The 19,563-nt window shown below is 40.8% G+C and overlaps 1 pseudogene; it reads right to left on the bottom strand.

Annotated features, from left to right (window-relative positions):
• Window positions 1-6,132: 6,132 nt before the first annotated feature.
• Window positions 6,133-6,467, bottom strand: LOC138086408 (large ribosomal subunit protein eL37 pseudogene; annotated as a pseudogene).
• Window positions 6,468-19,563: the final 13,096 nt, after the last annotated feature.

Raw genomic sequence — 19,563 nt, 5'->3', positions numbered from 1 at the left:
ATTAATTAATTCAATAAATATTAATTAGTATTTACTATATTTCAGACACTCTTCTAGGTTTTGGGGATAAGAAAGTGGGCAAATTAGTCTCTCTTCCCAGGAAACTTTCCTTCTTCTGAGATTGAGCACAGAAAGAATCATTGTTCAGGAGGTACCACTTGCTGTGGGGCTTCCCCTATGTCTCAACGGTAAAGAATCCGCCTGCAATGCAGGAGATGCAGGAGGCCTGGGTTTGATCCCTGGGTCAGGAAGATGCCCTGAAGAAGGGAATGGCTACCTCCTCCAATATTCTTGCCTGGAGATGCTTATGGACAGATGTGCCTGGTGGGCTACAGTCCATGGAGTCGCAAAGAGTCAGACATAACTGGAGCGACTCAGCACACACACACACCACCTGCTATTGCTTGTTTGTTCTGCTGAATTTACCAGAGAGTGCAGCTAGCATAGAGGAAAACTGAACTGGGGCTGAACAACACTAACAAGTCAGTCTTGCACACTTGGTTTCAGCCAGACTTTACATTAAATGTAGCCCTCAATCTTCAGGTTGCGTTTATCTTTTCTATTTAACCTTAAGCCAGTTTGGGTTGAATTTCTACTTATACTGTACAAATTTTTTAATAAATGCCTGTGAATAGCCTAAAACCCTACAAGGTGTGGAGCGGGTACAGAGGAGAAGAAAAGACATAAGGTCTTAGCTTTATGGAATCCTTTAATGAGGAAGGCAGATAATAAATACATGTCTAATAAAATTTCAGACAGTAATATGTGCTTTGAAGAGATTTAGAAAGGCTAACAGAGTAAACATTAAATGTGTGGTTGTCGAAGAGGGTGGAGACAACTTTATTCAAAATGTCAAAGAAAGTCTCTCTAAGGAATTGCCGTTTGAGTTGAGATCTGGATTGACAGGGAGCCAGGCATGTGAAAACATGGGGCATGAGTTTCCTAGTAGGGAAAATATAAGTACATTGTCTCTGAAATCCAGATACACTTGTTATATCAAGCTTCATAAAGAACGTCACAATGAACAAGATGGGTGGGGAAGATCAATTTCATGTAGGCTCTCTTAGAATTTGCTAAGGATTCTGGATTTTATTATAATTGCAATTCAAAACCATTGATAATTTTGTAGTAGAAGCATAAACTTAGTTTTATGTTCCAAAAACTATTCACCTTGTTATATAGAACAAACTATAGTGGGACAAGAGGAAAAGCAGAAGGGAGACCAGTTAAGAGTCTTTAATCCAAGTGAGAGATGTTGCCAGCTTGAACTAGGGTGGTTGCAATAAAGACAGAGGAATTGGTGGCATCAGGATACATTCTTCGAGCAAGTAGGACCTCCTGATAGATTGATTAGATATATGAATGAAGAGTGGGAGAGATGAAGAGCGGGAGTAGAAGGTCAAGGAAACAATAAGGCTGCTTCCTAGGATTTTGGCATAATAAACTGAGTGAAAAGTTGTGAGACTAAAGGAGATGGAGATGATCTGGGGAGGAAAAGTTTGACAGGACTGATAATGGGATGAATGGGTAGATGTCACAATTTCAATACGAAGTGTTAAGTGCGAGATTCTTCTTACCTATAATAGAGCTGATGCTGAGCAGACTGTTGGATTTGCCAGTATGGAGTTTAGAAAAGTCATACAGCCTGTAGATATAAACATGCATTCTATTTGAAGCCATAGGATATGATGAGATCTCCCAGTAGAGGAACAAAGATGGAGATCTTGGATGATCCAACATTTACAATTCAGGCAGAAAAAGAGGTGGCTCCAGAGATGCAAAAGTAATCTCTATTGAGGTCGTAGAAAGTCCAAATGATTATGATATTAAAGAAGTCAAGAAGGAAGTATTTAATAAAGAAAGAATGTGTTCAGCCACACCTACTGGAGACCAGCTATTGAGAGTCCCGTAAGGTGAACACTGAGAACTGAATACTGGTTGACAGGCTTCAGCAATATGTGAACCATGAACTTCCTGATGTTCAAGCTGGTTTTAGAAAAGGCAGAGGAACCAGAGATCAAATTGCCAACATCCGCTGGATCATCGAGAAAGCAAGAGAGTTCCAGAAAAACATCTATTTCTGCTTTACTGACTATGCCAAAGCCTTTGACGGTGTGAATCACAATACACTGTGGAAAATTCTGAAAGAGATAGGAATACCAGACCACCTGACCTGCCTCTTGAGAAATGTGCATGCAGGTCAGGAAGCAACAGTTAGAACTGGACATGGAACAACAGACTGGTTCCAAATAGGAAAAGGAGTACATCAAGGCTGTATGTTGTCACCATGCTTATTTAACTTCTATGCAGAGTACATCATGAGAAAGGCTGGACTGGAAGAAACACAAGCTGGAATCAAGATTGCTGGGAGAAATATCAGTAGCCTCAGATATGCAGATGCCACCACCCTGATGGCAGAAAGTGAAGAGGAACTAAAAAGCCTCTTGATGAAAGTAAAAGTGGAGAGTGAAAAAGTTGGCTTAAGGCTCAGCATCAGAAAACGAAGATCATGGCATCCAGTCCTGTCACTTCATGGGAAATAGATGGGGAAACAGTGGAAACAGTGTCAGTCTCTATTTTTTTGGGCTCCAAAATCACTGCAGATGGTGATTGCTGCCATGAAATTAAAAGACACTTACTCCTTGGAAGAAAAGTTCTGACCAACCTAGATAGCATATTCAAAAGCAGAGACATTACTTTGCCGACTAAGGTCCGTCTAGTCAAGGCTATGGTTTTTCCTGTGGTCATGTATGGGTGTGAGAGTTGGACTGTGAAGAAGGCTGAGTGCCGAAGAATTGATGCTTTTGAACTGTGGTGTTGGAAAAGACTCTTGAGAGTCCCTTGGACTGCAAGGAGATCCAACCAGTCCATTCTGAAGGAGATCAGCCCTGGGATTTCTTTGGAAGGAATGATGCTAAAGCTGAAACTCCAGTACTTTGGCCACCTCATGTGAAGAGTTGACTCATTGGAAAAGACTCTGATGCTGGGAGGGATTGAGGGCAGGAGGAGAAGGGGACGACAGAGGATGAGATGGCTGGATGGCATCACGGACTCGATGGACGTGAGTCTGAGTGAACTCCAGGAGATGGTGATGGACAGGGAGGCCTGGTGTGCTGTGATTCATGGGGTCACAAAGAGTCGGACACGACTGAGCGACTGAACTGAACTGAACTGAAGTTGATCTTGAAAAACAGAAGCTTCAGTAAATACTGAGAGACAGGAGCTTCCATGCAGTGCGCTGAAGAGAGCGGGGAAATCATGACCTGGAGATAGAGTATGAATGATTCTTTCAGAAGAGCAGAGAAATGAGGCAGTTGTCAGAAAGGAATATGGAGTTAACCAAAGGTCACTTGCAACCATACGTCCTGACTAATACTATGTTATCCTCATTACACACATGAGAAATTGGGAACTGCTGAGTATATGTAACCTGCTCAGTGACACACTGCTAGTATGTAGCAGTACTACAGTTTAAAATCAGATCTCTTTTTGCTAAAACTCATACTTTTTCATACTATATGTCAGGCTTTGCTGTTTATACTGTGTACAGTAGTTGTTCAGTTGATAAGTTGCATCTGACTCTTTGTGACCCTATGGACTGCAGCATGCCAGGCTTGCCTGTCCTCCACTATCTCCCAGAGCTTGCTCAAATTTGTGCCCACTGAGCTGGTGATGCTATCTAACTATCTCATCCTCTGCTGTCCTATTCTCCTTTGGCCTTCAGTCTTTCCCAGCATCAGGGTCTTTTCCAGTGAATTGGCTCTTTGCATTGGGTGGCCAAAGTACTGGATCTGCAGCCTCAGCAGCAGTCCTTCTAATGAGTATTCAGCATTGACTTCCTTTAGGATTGACTGGTTTGATCTCCTTGCAGTCCAAGGGACTCTCAAGAGTCTTCTCCAGCACCACAATTCGAAAGCATCAATTCTTCAGCACTAAGTGTTCTTTATGGATCAATTCTAATATCTGTACATGACTACTGGAAAACCATAGCTCTAACTATATGGACCTTTGTCAGCAAAGTGATGACTCTGCTTTTTGATATGCTGTCATAGCTTTCCTTCCAAGGAGCAAATGTGTTTTAATTTTATGGCTGCAGTCATCATCCACAGAGACTTTAGAGTCCAAGAAAATAAAATTTGCCTGTTTCCACTTTTCCCATTTGCAATGAAGTGATAGGGCCTGATGCCACGATCTTAGTTTTTTTAATGTTGAGTTTCAAGCCAGCTTTTTCACTCTCCTCTTTCACCCTCATCAAGAGGCTCTATGGTTTCTCTTCACTTTCTGCTATTAGAGTGGTATCATCTGCATATCTGAGGTTGTTGTTATTTCTCCCAGCAATCTTGGTTCCAGCTTGTGAGTCATCCAGCCCAGTACTTCACATGATGTACTCTGCATATAAGTTAAATAAGCAGGGTGACCATATACAACCTTGTGGTACACCTTTCCCAATTTGAAACCAGTCATTTGTTCCAAGTCTGATTGTAAATGATGCTTCTTGACTTGCATACAGGTTTCTCAGGAGACAGGTAAGGTGGTCTGCTATTCCCACCTCTTTAAGGATTTTCCAGTTTGTTGTGATCCACACAGTCAAAGGCTTTAGCATAGTCAATGAAGCAGAAGCAGACGTTTTTCTGGAACACCCTTGCTTTCCCCATGATCTAACGAATGTTGGCAATTTGATCTCTGGTTCTTCTGCCTGTTCTAAATCTAGCTTGTACATCTGGAAGCTGTCAATTCATGTACTGCTGAAGCCTAGCTTGAAGGATTTTGAGCATAACCTTGCTCGCATGTGAAATGAGTGCAGTTGCAGGGGAGTTTGAACATTCTTTGTCATTGCCCTTCTTAGGGACTGGAATGAAACCTGATCTTTTCTAGTTCTGTGGCTATTGCTAAGCTTTTCAAACATGCTGACATACTGAGTGCAACACTTTAACAGCATCATCTTTTAGGATTTGAGGTACCTCTGCTGGAATTTCATCACCTCCGCTAGCTTTGTTCACAATACTGCTTGCTAAGGCCCACTTGACCTCACATTCCAGGATATCTGGCTCTAGGTGAGTGACCGCACCATCATAGTTATCTGGGTGTTTAAGACCTTTTTTGTATGGTTCTTTCGTATATTCTTGCCACTTCTTAATCTCTTCTGCTTCTGTTAGATCGTCACCGTTTCTGCCCTTTATCATGCCCATCCTTGCATGAAATGTTCCCTTGATATAGCCAGTTTTCTTGAGGGGATCTCTAGTCTTTCCCATTCTATTGTTTTCCTATATTTCTTTCCACTGTTCATTTACAAAGACATTCTTATCCCTCCTTGCTATTCTCTGGAGCTCTGCATTCAGATGGCATACCTTTTCTCCTCTCCTCTGTCTCCTGCTTTTCTTCTTTCCTCAGCTATTTGTGAAGTGCCTTAGACAACCACTTTGCCTTCCTGCATTTCTTTTTCTTGGGGATAGTTTTGGTCACCACCTTCTGTACAATGTTATAAACCTCTGTCCATAGGTCTTCAGACACTCTGTCTACCAGATCTAATCTCTTGAATCTATTTGTCACCTCCACTGTATAATCATAAGGGATTTGGTTTAGGTCATACCTGAACAGCCTAGTGGTTTTTCATATATTTTTCTATTTAAGGCTGAATTATGCAATAAGGTGGCCAGGATCTGGGCCACAGTCAGCTCCAGGTATTGTTTTTACTAACTGTATAGAGCATCTCCATCTTTGGCTGCAAAAATATAATCAATCTGATTTCAGTATTGACCATCTATTGATGTCTATGTATAGAGGTGTCTCTTGGGTTGTTGGAAAAGAGTGTTTGCTATGACCAGTGTGTTCTCTTAAATAAACTATTTTAGCCTTTGCCCTGCTTCATTTTGTACTCCAAGGCCAAACCTGATATTATTTTGGGGTATCTCATGCTTCCTACTTTTGCATTTTAATCCCCAATGATGAAAAAGACATCTTTTTTGGTGTTAGTTCTAGAAGGTGTTGTAAGTCTTCACACAACAGGTCAACTTCACATTTTTCAGCATCAGTGAGAAATCAGTGGTTGGGCCATGGACTGTGATGTTGAATGGTTTGCCTTGGAAATGAACTGAGATTGTTCTGTTTTTTTTTTTTTTTTTAAATTTTAAAAGCCAGAACATTTATTGTGCGACTAATCGTTGAAATCCTTAAGATGAACTGGATGCTGCAACAGCCGCTCGCTTGGGTTTAGGTGTTGTTCCTTCACGGAATCCATGCCTGAATCTGTGGTATACAATTTTTAGGTGCCTCATTCGACCAGTCCCGGTGGTATTTCATTTTTTAGCTTTAGCACTCCAATTATACTTTCTCTTTCGCTTGGCAGGGTAGCCACACTTGCCACAGGTCGACTTCTGAAGGTGGTAGGCCTTAGAGCCACAGCGGCGGCACAGCGTGTGCGTCTTATTCCGACGCTTTCCAAACGATGACGTTCCCTTCGTCATCTTGCTTCTGCCGCTGAGACCAAAGAGGCCAGAAGAGCTGTTCTGTTTTTGAGGTTGCACCCACGTACTGCCTTTAGGATTCTTTTGTTGACTATCAGGACTACTCCATTTCTTCTAAGGGATTCTTGCCCACAGTAGTAGATATAATGTTCAACTGAATTAAATTTGCCCATTCCCGTCCATTTCAGTCCAGTGATTCCTAAGATGTTGATGTTTACTCTTGCCATCTCTTACTTGACCATGCCCAATTTACCTTGATTCATGGAAGTAACATTCCAGGTTCCTTTGTGATATTGTTCTTTACAGCATCAGACTTTACTTTCACTACCACACACAATCACAACTGAGTGTCATTTCTGCTTCGGTCCAGCTGCTTCATTCTCTTTGGAGCTATTAGTAATTGTCCTCCACTCTTCTGCATAGCGGAGAAGGCAATGGCAATCCACTCCAGTACTCTTGCCTGGAGAACCCCAGGGACAGGGGAGCCTGGTGGGCTGCTGTCTATGGGGTCACACAGTTTTGGACACGGCTGAAGTGACTTAGCAGCAGGTTCTGCATAGCAATAGTTAGAAATAGACATGGTTCCAATTTGGGAAAGGAATATGTTAAGGCTGTATATTGTCACCCTGCTTATTTAACTTATATGCAGAATATATCATGTGAAATGCTGGGCTGGATGAAGCACAAGCTGGAATCAAGATTGCAGGGAGAAATATCAATAACGTCAGGTACGCAGATGACACCACCCTTTTGGTGGAAAGTGAAGAGGAACTAAACAGCCTCTTGATGAAAGTGAAAGAGGAGAGTGAAAAAGCTGACTAAAAGCTCAACATTCAGAAAACTAAGATCATGGAATCTGGTCCCATCACTTCATGGAAAATAGATAGGAAAACAGTGGAAACAGCGACAAACTTTATTATCTTGGGCTCCAAAATCACTGCAGGTGGTGACTGCAGCCATGAAATTAAAAGACGCTGTCCTTGGAAGAAAAGCTATGACCAACCTAGTAGCATATTAAAAAGCATAGACATTACTTTGCTGACAAAGTTTTGTATAGTCAAAGTTATGGTTTTTCCAGTAGTCATGTATGGATGTGAGACTGGACCATAAAGAATGCTGAGCACCAAAGAAATGATGCTTTTGAACGGTGGTATTGGAGAAGACTCTTGAGTCCTTTGAACTGCAAGGAGATCCAACCAGTCCATCCTAAAGGAAATCAGTCCTGAATATTCATTGAAAGGACAGATGCTGAAGCTGAAACTCCAATACTTTGGCCAACTGATGAGAAAAACTGACTCATTGGAAAAGATCCTGATGCTGGGAAAGATTGAAAGCAGGAGGAGAAAGGGTCGAGAGAGGATGAGATGGTTGGATGGCATCACCGACTCGACGGACATGAGTTTGAGCAAGCTCTGGAAGTTGGTGATGGACAGGGAAGCTTGGCGTGGTGCAGTCCATGGGGTCACAAAGAGTTGGACATGACTGAGCGACTGAACTGAACGGAACTTTCCCATAGCATATTGGACTCCAGTGTTCTTGCCTGGAGAATTCCAGGGACGGGGGAGCCTGGTGGGCTGCCGTCTATGGGGTCGCAGAGTCAGACACGACTGAAGTGACTTAGCAGCAGCAGCAGCAGACTTCAATAAGCCTGTATGAAGGGGTACAAACCTTAGTATAACATATATTATGTCTATGATAGTGTATTTATTAGTAATTTTTCTATTATCTGTAGTCTCATCTGGGGCAGGACCCCAGTCTTATTCTTTATCAAATCCAGCATGCATTGACTCACATTAGACAGCTAGAAATATTGATTAGATACTGTGTAGAGTACCTAGCACTAATAGGCAGTAATATAGCAAATAATGTTTTCAATACATAATATATCAGTGTATTATTATTCTTCAAGAGACTAGTACACTTTTACCATGTGCTCATTATATGTGCCATCCACATAAGGTAGAAATATGACAGCATATGACGCTTATCATTAGAGTCTGGAGCATAATCACGTTAATGATTTTGCTGCTAATGAAAAATTTTAAAACTTAGAATTATTTATATTACTATCTACTCAAGTCACAAAGATCAAAAGTAATCAGTACTCAACTGTTGTATAAAACAGGTGCATTTTTTCCCCCAAGAGTGTTCAAAGCTATATGTTTACCTACTCTCTAGAATTTTAGTGTTCTTAATTGTCAGCATTATTTGATGGTACAGGTTTACATCCAAGCAAGAATTCATGGGACAGTCCTCTCCTGATTCATTGTACAGTCGCATGTCATTTGCATTTATATTTTTAAGCTCTTCATTAATGTCTAAACTTTAAATTCAATGCCCAGTGTGCCTGTTTCCTGAGATACATTTTCTCCTTCTTATACCATTAATTTGAATATTTATGACTTTTCCATTGTATCGTTCCTTTACATTATTTGGCTGTAAGCAGGTGACCTTGAATTTGTCAAATACTCTTAACTGTCATACAGAAGTTTGACAGAATTACTGTGGTCTAGCTGCTGTTTGCCTAAGCATAACAATGGGCACTGGCAAAGTGAGATCTAATTGCTACTCTGCTGTTGATTCCCTCTATGATTCTGGATAGATCACTAGCCTGCCCACCTTCCTTCTATTCTCACAGCTGAGTTGGTAATCAGCAATCTTCTCTTCCCAGACTATTAGGTCCTGGCATTTTTATGCTGTCACATGTTTCAGTGGCTTGTGCTGTTTTTATTTCAGGGGAGGAGGAGTACTTACTAATCTTATAAGAGTGTTGTGAAAATTAATTAGTTATTGTTCAAAGTACTTTGAAGATTAAAAGCCCAGAATAAATGCTTATTATTGTTTTATGTACTGCAAGGGCATAGCTGGGCAGGCAGGAGAATGTATTTCCCAGAGATGAAAGGATTATGCAACTTAGAAAACTGTGGCGTAGGATTTTAAGGTTGGCAAACAGGTTACTCAGGATTGCATATGTGGGAATTAACTCTCACCAGAACACAAATGTTCCACCCAAAACCTGGAAGAAAGTCATTTGTTAGAACTAGTGCTGACTTCAAAAGTATTCTAGCCAACATGATTTCATTTCATGATACTGAGTGAAATAGTAAGACTGATGAGTTTCTCAGGTAGAGATGAAAGGAAGCAGAAAGGTAGCTCCAGGGCTCTGAGGAGCTAATGCTAGTGCAGAGCTCTCAAAACCCCACTTGATGATAAGATGGGAGTCCTGGCTGACTGGAATCATGCTTGGTCAAGCTCAGCATACTCAGCAGAGTTCTAGCTGAGGTCAGAGCCATATAGTAGAACCTGCAAATGCATATCTAATATTGAACACTGTTGGAAGAGTTCAGTTTGGTATAACTTTTCTGGAAGAGAAGATGATAATAATTAGCCAAAGTCTTCAAAGGGTACATATCCTTAAACCGTCAGTTTCCTTCCTAGGAATGAACCTTTTAGGAATATTTATATTTACTTGGGTACCACTGATCCCTGCAAAAATTTGAACAATGCAAATATTCAATAATGAGCGATTGATAAAGTAATGGTTCAAATATAAAACTAAATGTTATAGAGTCATTAACAATGAGATTCTAGGCTGTTAACAAGAAAACATATCCAGCTGACAAAAAGCCAGCTAAGCAACATAAAAACACTACTATATGTAAGATACATAACTAATAAGGGCCTACTGTATAGTATATGGAACCCTTCTCAATACTCTGTGAAGACCTATATGGAAAAAGAATCTAAAAGAGTAGATATATGTATATGTATAACCTAATCAATTTGCTGTACAGCAGAAACTAGCACATTGTAAATCAACTGTACCCCAATAAAAATTAAAAAAGAAAGCCAGCTATAACTACAATGTATATCATGATGAAGAGACTTTGAAGCATTTTTATTTTCTTGTCTGCTTATCTCTATTTCCTAATTTCTCTAAGTATTTATTACTTTTATAATTTGAAAAATCTTGCTTGCAGAAAAAGAAAATATACATTCCGCCTGCAATGCAGGAGACCCTGGTTTGATTCCTGGGTCGGGAAGATCCCATGAAGAAGGGATATGTTACCCACTCCAGTATACTTGGGATTCCCTTGTGGCTCAGCTGGTAAAGAATCTGCCTGCAATGTGGGAGACCTGGGTTTGATGCCTGGGTCGGGAAGATCCCCTGGAGAAGGGAAAGGCTACCCACTCCAGTATTCTGGCCTGGAGAATTCCATGGACTGCATAGTCCATGAGGTCGCAAAGAGTCAGATACAACTAAGCGACTTTCACTTTCACATCATTATTCACATGGAGGGAAATATACAATATAATAAGACTATAATATTGGTACAAAATCTTTGAAAAGATCCAAAACAAATGAAGAGGGAGAAATGAATGATAGGCTAGTGTTGTTTATCTCATACTTCATCAGTCTTCTTCTTGGCCTCAATTTTCTCTGAAACTTTCTGCAATGTGGTTTGTCTCCATGGGTCTGCAAGAGCCTTTTCCAAGGTCTATATCCAGAATTCATTGGCTCCCCCATTGCCCAAGCTAAGGCTTGAGATGCTGGGGATCTACCCTGCATCCACTGGAAGCACAGACTAGCAGTATGGGGAAGTTAGTGCCCTGTGGGCAGAATATTTGACCAGTGGAACAGGAGCCAGTGCATATAGTCTTCTCTTCTTTCCCTGGATACATTGCCCTACGATGGAGTAGCTTGTACCCTTCTCTGAAGACTAAGATAAGGATGAGCAATCAGTATCACTCCATACACAGAAGTGGACAGCTCCATAAAGCACTCTCTTATTTGACTCTTTCCTCCTGCTCTGGCCCATTTCTGCTTTTCCTCAGTTTTGCTTCATACTATACTCCCCAAGAAAGGGGCAGCACCCAGGCTTTGCCTTGGGCTCTGTTTTCTGGGGAACATCAAACTAAAACACATTATGAGAGACACATAGACAAAGAAACACTGGATTTCAAAGATACTTTGCCATTTATTCAATCAAACTGAAAATAATATTGAGTTTAATTCTTATAACAACTTTTATAATCAAACAAACTTTGGACAATTTGAGAACCCTGCCCAAATTCACAGAGCTGGGAATTTGAATTAGGAGTGTCTAATACCAAATGTGATATCCCTCATGCAACATGGTATACATGATCTAGAAACACAGCCTGTAGAAAAATCTTCAGAGATGTTTCTTATCTCAAGGATTAGAGTCAGGCTAAGTAACCACAACCATATGAAACATGAAACATAAAGGATGGGTTTTTAGTAAAATGTTAAATTATGTAACACAGACTATAATGGCTATCAAATTCAGAAATAAAAGAAAAATTCCAGAGGCCAGAAGAAGTCTCGGACAGGGAAGATATTGCACCAAACCTGAATCTTGAAGAGGGAGCATAATCTAAGATGAAAGAAAGAGGGGAGTGAAGATAAAGCCATTCATGTTTGAGGTGACAGCAAAGGGGTTAGGGTGACATGTGGGTGAACTGGGAGAGAGAGTTCAGAACAAAAGGAAAATGACTGGTGGTGGGGTGTAGTAGACCTGGTTCCTGAAGAGCCAGGTTATTCCTGCTTGAAAGCAAGTAGAAGAATGTATGTTTGTTACACAGGGAAAGGGGGCCATTCATCCCTTCTGAGCAGGAGAAAGGTAAGATCATGCTGTGGATGGAATGACTTTATAGGAAGAACAATGTAAAGATAAGGAGATTTGCCTATTGTGTTAGAGTCACAAAATGTTCTCATATTTTGCTTGGTAGGTGTAAAAATTCTGTGTTTATAAATTAAACATATACATGAATCTAGTACAATTATGAAAGGGCATATCATGAAAATATGGCTTAGAATGCTCTGGAGTCCTCCCATGTAAGAATGTAACCTCCTATAACAGAAATTTAATGTTAGCTAATGAACTTAAAAGATACTTGCTCCTTGGAAGAAAAGCTATGACCAACCTAGACAGCATATTCAAAAGCAGAGACATTACTTTACAGACAAAGGTCCATCTAGTCAAAGCTATGGTTTTTCCAGTAGTCATGTATGGATGTGAGAGTTGGACCATAAAGGAAGCTGAGCACTGAAGAATTGATGCTTTTGAACTGTGGTGTTGGAGAAGACTCTTGAGGGTCCCTTGGACAGCAAGAAGATCCAACCAGTCAATCCTAAAGGAAATAAGTCCTGAATATTTATTGGAAGGACTGATGCTGAAGCTGAAACTCCAAAACTTTGGCCACCTGATGGGAAGAACTGACTCACTGGAAAAGACCCTGATGCTGGGAAAGATTGAAGGTGGGAGGAGAAGGGGACGACAGAGGATGAGATAGTTGGATGGCATCACTGACTTGATGGACGTGAGTTTGAGCAAGCTCCGGGAGTTGGTGATGGACAGGGATGCCTGGTGTGCTGCAGTCCACGGTGTCACAGACAGACAGGACTGAGTGACTGAACTGAACTGAAGAGGCTAGCAAATATGATAAGACTCAGAATTCCAACTTGATTTGTTTAACTCCTTAATTGAAATTCTCTCTCTCTTTTTGGGAGTTAGCTGCCCAAAGCCCTTCTCCCAGGAAGGTTTAAGTTACCTAAGACACAAAAGGGACACTTGTTCTTCACAAACATCCATGCCAACTAATTCAAATTTAAGAACTTCTCAGGTTAGGAGGATCTTAGGAGCCTCAGTATTAATCTAGTTGGTTGACAAATTCCTCAGCTTGGTTGATTTGGCATTGAGGAAATTTAATTCAGAGCAATTTTCCATCACTCATAGACTACAGTAAAGTTAAATCATGAAATTTGCCAACATACTTATGCTGACATATCTGTTCATGACGGAGAAAAATAAAAGCGCCATGGGAAGAAATTTCCAGGAAATAGAAAATGGGAAGCAGTGATACCCCTTAAGAAAATGGGTCAGTTTTTCCCATGGACAGAACCCATTTTGTTCGAATAAAAAGGAGTATAAGGAAAACAAATCTTGGAGGTTTTTTTTAAATCTAGAGTAAGGACTACCAAGGGCTCCAGTGAACATGTTTGAGTAGATTTTGGGCTCAGAAAAGCTGGGTGGCTGCCTTCCTGGTACAATTTGAGTGGTTCTGGGAAAGATTTCACAATCTTATAGAATATAGTTATACATTCATAATCACAAGTGCTTGCAATTTCAGCAATTAGGTATTCCTTTCTGTCTTCAAATAAAGGCTTTGGGGCTTTACAAGTTACTTATTAAAATACAGATACTCCTGGGAGGCATAACACCTTGGATTCTTTTCAAATAATATGTTGAAGAAAATTCAGTTTAATTCAGCTCAAATTTCAGTTTACTTGACTTTGATTCATAAGAGCCCCTACTAAGTGCAAAGCCCTTTTCTGGATTTTAATTGTGGAAGGAAAAGATGAATCAGTTAAGTTTCAGTCTTCTGCAAACTTCTCAAAGGGACAGATAATGAATATTTTTGGCTTTGTGGGCTATATGTCTTTAACCTAATACTCAATTCTGTCATTCATAGCTAGAATGCATCATGTAAATCAATATGACTGTGTTCAATAAAACTTTATTTTCTAAACAGTCTGTGAGCTGGATGCTAACTGCCGTTCCAGATGCTTACAATAGGGCAGGGAATTTACTTAATTCCATCCTTTGAAGAATAACACTCCAAAAGGAATTCTTAGGACATAGGCTTTGACTGGAAAGATCACTGGAATCATCTGGAAATTAAAAAAATATATATAAATGTCTGATCCTCCTGCTCAGGTCCAGGGATTCAAATAGAATTGGCCTGGGGGTATTCAAATTCAAATAGAATTGGTCTCTGGGCACTGGGATTTTTCAAAAATCATCAGAGTTTGAGAAGCACTGCTATAGGTAGGACAATACCTGGAAAACTGTTCTAGCTGCAGAGGCTCCAGCATCAGTACAGGGCTGGGAGAGTGGAGGTTTGCAAAGGCGCCTCAGTTCTTTGGGAAAAGGACATTAATGTGAAGGCTTTCCTAGCACACTGAAGAACTCGAAAGAAATTTGGGAATATTCATTATACTGATAGAAAGATCAGTAACTGGCAGTAAACTGTTTTATAAAATCAGAACAGCTGTATCAATCTGGACCCAGAAATTAATGCAACCCAATTCTTGCTATAGGCCCAGATATATAACATCTTTATTCAGATTCTACCTATGTTAATTTCCAAGGACTGCTGTAACAAAGTACCACAAACTGTGGCTTAAAACAGAAGTTTATTCTCCTCATTTTTATTTGCTTATTTTATTTTTGGCAGTGGTGGGTTTTCCTTGCTGTGCATGGGCGGGCTTTCTCTAGCTGCAGCGAGCTGGGGGCTACTGTCTAGCTGCAGTGTGCAGGCTTCTCGTTGTGGCGGGGCTCCTCTTGTGTGGTGCACAGACTCTAGGGTGTGCGGGTTTCGGCAGTTGTGGCATGTGAGCTCCAGAGCACGAGCTCAGTAGTTGAGGTGCACGGGGTTAGTTGCTACTTGGCATGTGGGATTTTCCTGGCCAAAGGATTGAACCCATGTCTCCTGCATTGACAGGCAGATTCTTTACCACTGAGCCCCCAGGGAAGCCCCTATTCTCTCAGTTTTGGAGACTTCAAGTCTGAAGTCAAAGTGTCGACAGAGCTATGCTTTCTCTGAAAGCTCTAGAAGAGAAGCTTTTACCTCCCTTTCTCCTAATTTCCAGTGGTTTCCACAATTCTGGGTGTATTTTTTTGGCTTATAGGTATACCACTCTAGTTTTCCATCATTACCCAGTTCTTCTCTCTGTGCATCTGTCCCTGTGTCCCTTCTCTTCTTAGGAGGACACCAGTCATACTGTAGTAGGGGCTCACTCTGTAATGGAGCAAGACTGTATAGAGCCTTCCCAGGACAGACTACTCCCCACCCCATGTCCTCTGCCTACCTCCTGTCTGTAGCAAAACTTTAACCACCTAGGTCTCCCCCCAAGTTCCAAAGAAAAAATTTAATCAGAGAAGTGAGAAAATACAAAAAGAAAGGAAAAGAGTCAAGCAAGACAAAATAACAATTTAGCTATTAAACAAAGTTAACGCACCTCAGTGTTCATTGCAGTGTCCTTACAATAACCAAGACATGGAAGTAACCTAAATGTCCATCGACAGAGGGATGGATAAAGAAGATGTGGAATACCGCTCAGTCATTGAAAAGAATGATATAATGCCATTTGCAGCAACATGGATGGACCTAGAGATTATCATATGAAGTGAAGCAAGTCAGAGAGAGAAAGAGAAATATCATGTGTTATCACTTATATGTGGAATCAGACAAAAGATGCATGTGAACATATTTACAAAACAGAAACAGACTCTCAGACTTAGAGAATGAACTTATGGTTATCAGGTGAAGGTTGAGGGGGTAGGGATAGATTGGGGTTTGAGACTGACATATACATACTTCTATATTTAAAATAGATAACCAACAAGAACCTACTGTATAGCACACGTAACTCTGCTCAATATTATGTATTAAATTAAATGGGAAAAGAACTTGAAAAAGAATAGATACACATACATGTATAATTGAATCACTTTGTTGTACACTTGAAATTAACACAACATTATTAATCAACTATATTTCAATATAAAAATCTAAAAAAGGCATGCAACAGTAAAACTATATATAAACAACAGCAACTCCCCCCCTACCCACCACAAGCCCCCAAAGTCAAAAACCTTTAGTTTCTCCTCAAGGTCTTTAGATATTATTGTGAGCCCTTTGAACTATTTTACAGACCCTGAAACCCCCAGCAGTTGGGTGAAGCTAACTGTATGCTGCCCACAAACACATAGACCCCAGGCAAGTGAAGCCAGAAAGCTGATGATATTAACTCCCAATTACCTCACTAAAAGCCAATCAGAAGAATGTCCGTGAACTGATCATGCATGCCAATCCCCCTCTCTCACCCTGTCTTTAAAAACCTTTCCCTGAAAGCCATCTGGGAGTTGTAGTCTTTTGAGAACTAGCTACTTGGACTCCTTGCTTGGTGTCCTCCGATAAACACTGTGCTTTCCTTTACCACAAGCCAGGGTCAGTAGACTGGCTTTACTGCACACTGATGAGTGGACCTAAGTTTTGTTTGGTAACAGCTCTGCTCCACTATGACCTTATTTTATCTCACATCTTAATTACCTCTGCAAACATCCACTTCCTAAATAAGGTCATATTTACTGGTATCAAGTGTTGGGGGGGGGCACTCTCACATGAACATTTACGTTATCCTTGTGTTCGAAGGGCAGAGGTACAATGAAATATTGGAAGAAATTTAGGAATTGAATCTTAGGGCAGAGTTTGTAGCTTCATTGATAAAAATGGGACTAAGAATCAGGAAAATGATAATTCAGAAATGTGAAGAGATTTTTCTAATGGAAAAGCTCTATAAAATTCAAAATATGACATGTAAATGGAAACTAAGTAAAAAAATTAAAGTGTAACGTGTGTGTGTGTGTATGTGTGCAGTCTGGATTTAATAAAGAGGCAAGCTCCAGACACATTTGTGGCCTCTATGGTAGCAATGAATCCTCACTCTATAGATCAAAGTTCTCGCTGCCATTACTATTAAATCACAAACCACCAGAGTCTTGGGTGCCCCCTAATCACTCTGGGAGAGAAGCTGTGGTTTAGAAGGGCATTGTCTCTTTAATTTGTAGAGAGGCATGAAGACAGCCTAGTCTCATCTTGCCAGTTTTGTTGCAAAGAGGGTTGGCTCCTCTGGATAAATCTCCTGCCTCCTTATTTTCTCAACCTAAATGATACATCAGACACATCACCTCAAGCCTTGAACATGGTCAGTACCAAGCGAGAAAGGGCATGGCACAGTCAAAAATGGGGAGAACTTGTGCCTGAATTGGATAAGACATTGTTTCTCAGTGTCCTCATCTGTAATCTGGGGATAAGAGTACCGATACCTCAGACTCACTGTGAGTGGTCATTAATACAAGATGTACAGTTCTTAGGACAAAGTCAGTGGTCAATCATGTTAATACAGCATTGGGACAAAAGTTGGCATTTTAATTTCCAGCAGTTCAAAACCAGCATCAGGACAATTTGTGTCAGGGCAAATGAAAGGAGCAGAAGACACACTGTAGTGTTCCAAAATAGCTCCTTAAAGAGAGGAGAACGGACGGAAAAATAGTGCTGCCAAGACAGAAGAACTCTCTCTCTGTCCCTATGAATGCAATAGTGAGGGACAGCTACTGTCCCAGTGGGCGGCTGACCTAGATGGCTAGAGTCCAATTCCCTCTCTCTCCATTGGGCAAACACTCACTGATGGGACTGCTTATGAAGGGCAGCAGATGCACCCCCAGCCTAAGGTCTACTTCTAGGGAAGTAAGAAGGGAGGTGGAAGGTACCACTGCAAGTATGCTGAATGACCTGGAGCTTAATTTGCACTTGAAAGAGGTTCCCTTTGGCACAGAAGTACTCCTTAGAGAGGAATACCATGAAGCTGGAATAGTCTGGGAGAATTGAAAATTAACCCAAGTGTCATGGAGAGCATTCAAAGGGCAAGGAACAAAGTCTGTGTTTATTTATTTCCGCTCTGTTTGCTCCATCTCTCAACTCCTTTAGAAACCTTTGCTCTCTCTGCCCCTTTCTCAGGTTGCTAGTCCCTGCCACCTCCTTCTCCCACTTAGAGACCGGATTCAGGCAGTGATGTGGAGGAGTTATAGGGTTTTCTACATGGGAAAACGAGACCAGATGATATGTTCAAGGAGATGACATCTCATGTGAGAGTGTGTGTGTTGGGGGTGATGCAGAGAGTGTTTTGAAGCCTGTTATTAGACACAATGAATCAGGAATAAGGACTCTCACCCAGCAACAGAAGATGGGTGTCTGGACTATGAATTAGTATCAGACTGGCTTCCCCCCTCAGCCTCCTCCTATTCTACCCTTCCTAGTGGGTAACACCAGGAGTGTATTAATTGTGGGGTAATTCAAATGCTGTGTGTAGAAGGGTCAGATTAAAGGGTGGTAAGTTGAATTAGTAGGTGTCTATTTCAAAATGCAGGTGAGCTGTCAGCCCTGAAGCAATTGGGAACAGAAAGCCAAGCTATTGCCAACCAATGATGCATGTTAATCCTTATTTCCTTTTTTCTGTCCTAAAATTTGGAAGCAAACCCAGCCTAATGTACAGCAGGAGTCCATGTGGCAAAGGGAACTATTTTGATTTCTTTTGTTATGGAATCGCATAGACAATTGGATTTGGTCGTGCAAATCTGAAATAATGACAGGTTGTCAGTGAGAAGTAAAGCAAATATACTCATATAGTTGATTCAGATCTTAAGATGATTAGGGGTGAGTATTTGCCTTGAGAGCAAATTGTGACCTGGTAAGTATTAGGGGATTATTTCTTCTTAACAGGCTGGGAGAATTTCTTGTTAAAAGTATTACACAACACTTGTAGAAATAAAAAGTCATATTTTGATTCTTCAAATTCTCTTGTACCATGAAAACACAGAATTTCATTACAAGTCAGCTCTGGGAAGGGTGCTTGGCAAGGCACTGGAGGAAAGAAGAGCAGCACAAATACATGAACAGCATGGGAGGCCAAGAGTGGTGAGTGGCATAGCAAGCAGTGTGAGTGAAATTTTTCTTCATCCAGAGAACAGTGAGAATACTCTCATCTGGAGACCAGGAAAGGCTTTTTCAAGAAAATGATATTTGAGTTAGTCTTCAATGATGAGAAATGGAGGTTGAGGGAAGACTAGGAATTATAGATGAAGAACAGAGAAATAAAAAGAAGCATGGACTGTAATTTGTAAATGTCGCACAGTCTTTTGGACAAAATACAGGCAAAGGCAGATTGCTGTGTCAGTGTTTCTTAATCCTGGTTTTGCATTAAAACCCCTGGGGAGCTTTTAAACACTCAGTGACCAGATCACATTCTAGACCAACTGAATCAGAAACTCAAGAGGCAGGGCCTAGGCATCAATAATTTTATTTTTTAACACACCCCAGGTGATTCCAATGTGCTGGCAAGGTGAAGAATCTGGGTATAGCTGATAATGAACTACAAACAAGGCCCCAGATTCTATTCTCACTTGGTACAGTCAGGAGAGAAATTTTTCACTGGAGAAAAGGTACATGAAAA

This window comes from Capricornis sumatraensis, chromosome 9 (assembly GCF_032405125.1).
Source record: "Capricornis sumatraensis isolate serow.1 chromosome 9, serow.2, whole genome shotgun sequence".
Lineage (NCBI taxonomy): Eukaryota > Metazoa > Chordata > Mammalia > Artiodactyla > Bovidae > Capricornis > Capricornis sumatraensis.
Note: the sequence above shows the minus strand (reverse complement) of the source record. Positions and strands in the feature narration are given on the sequence as shown.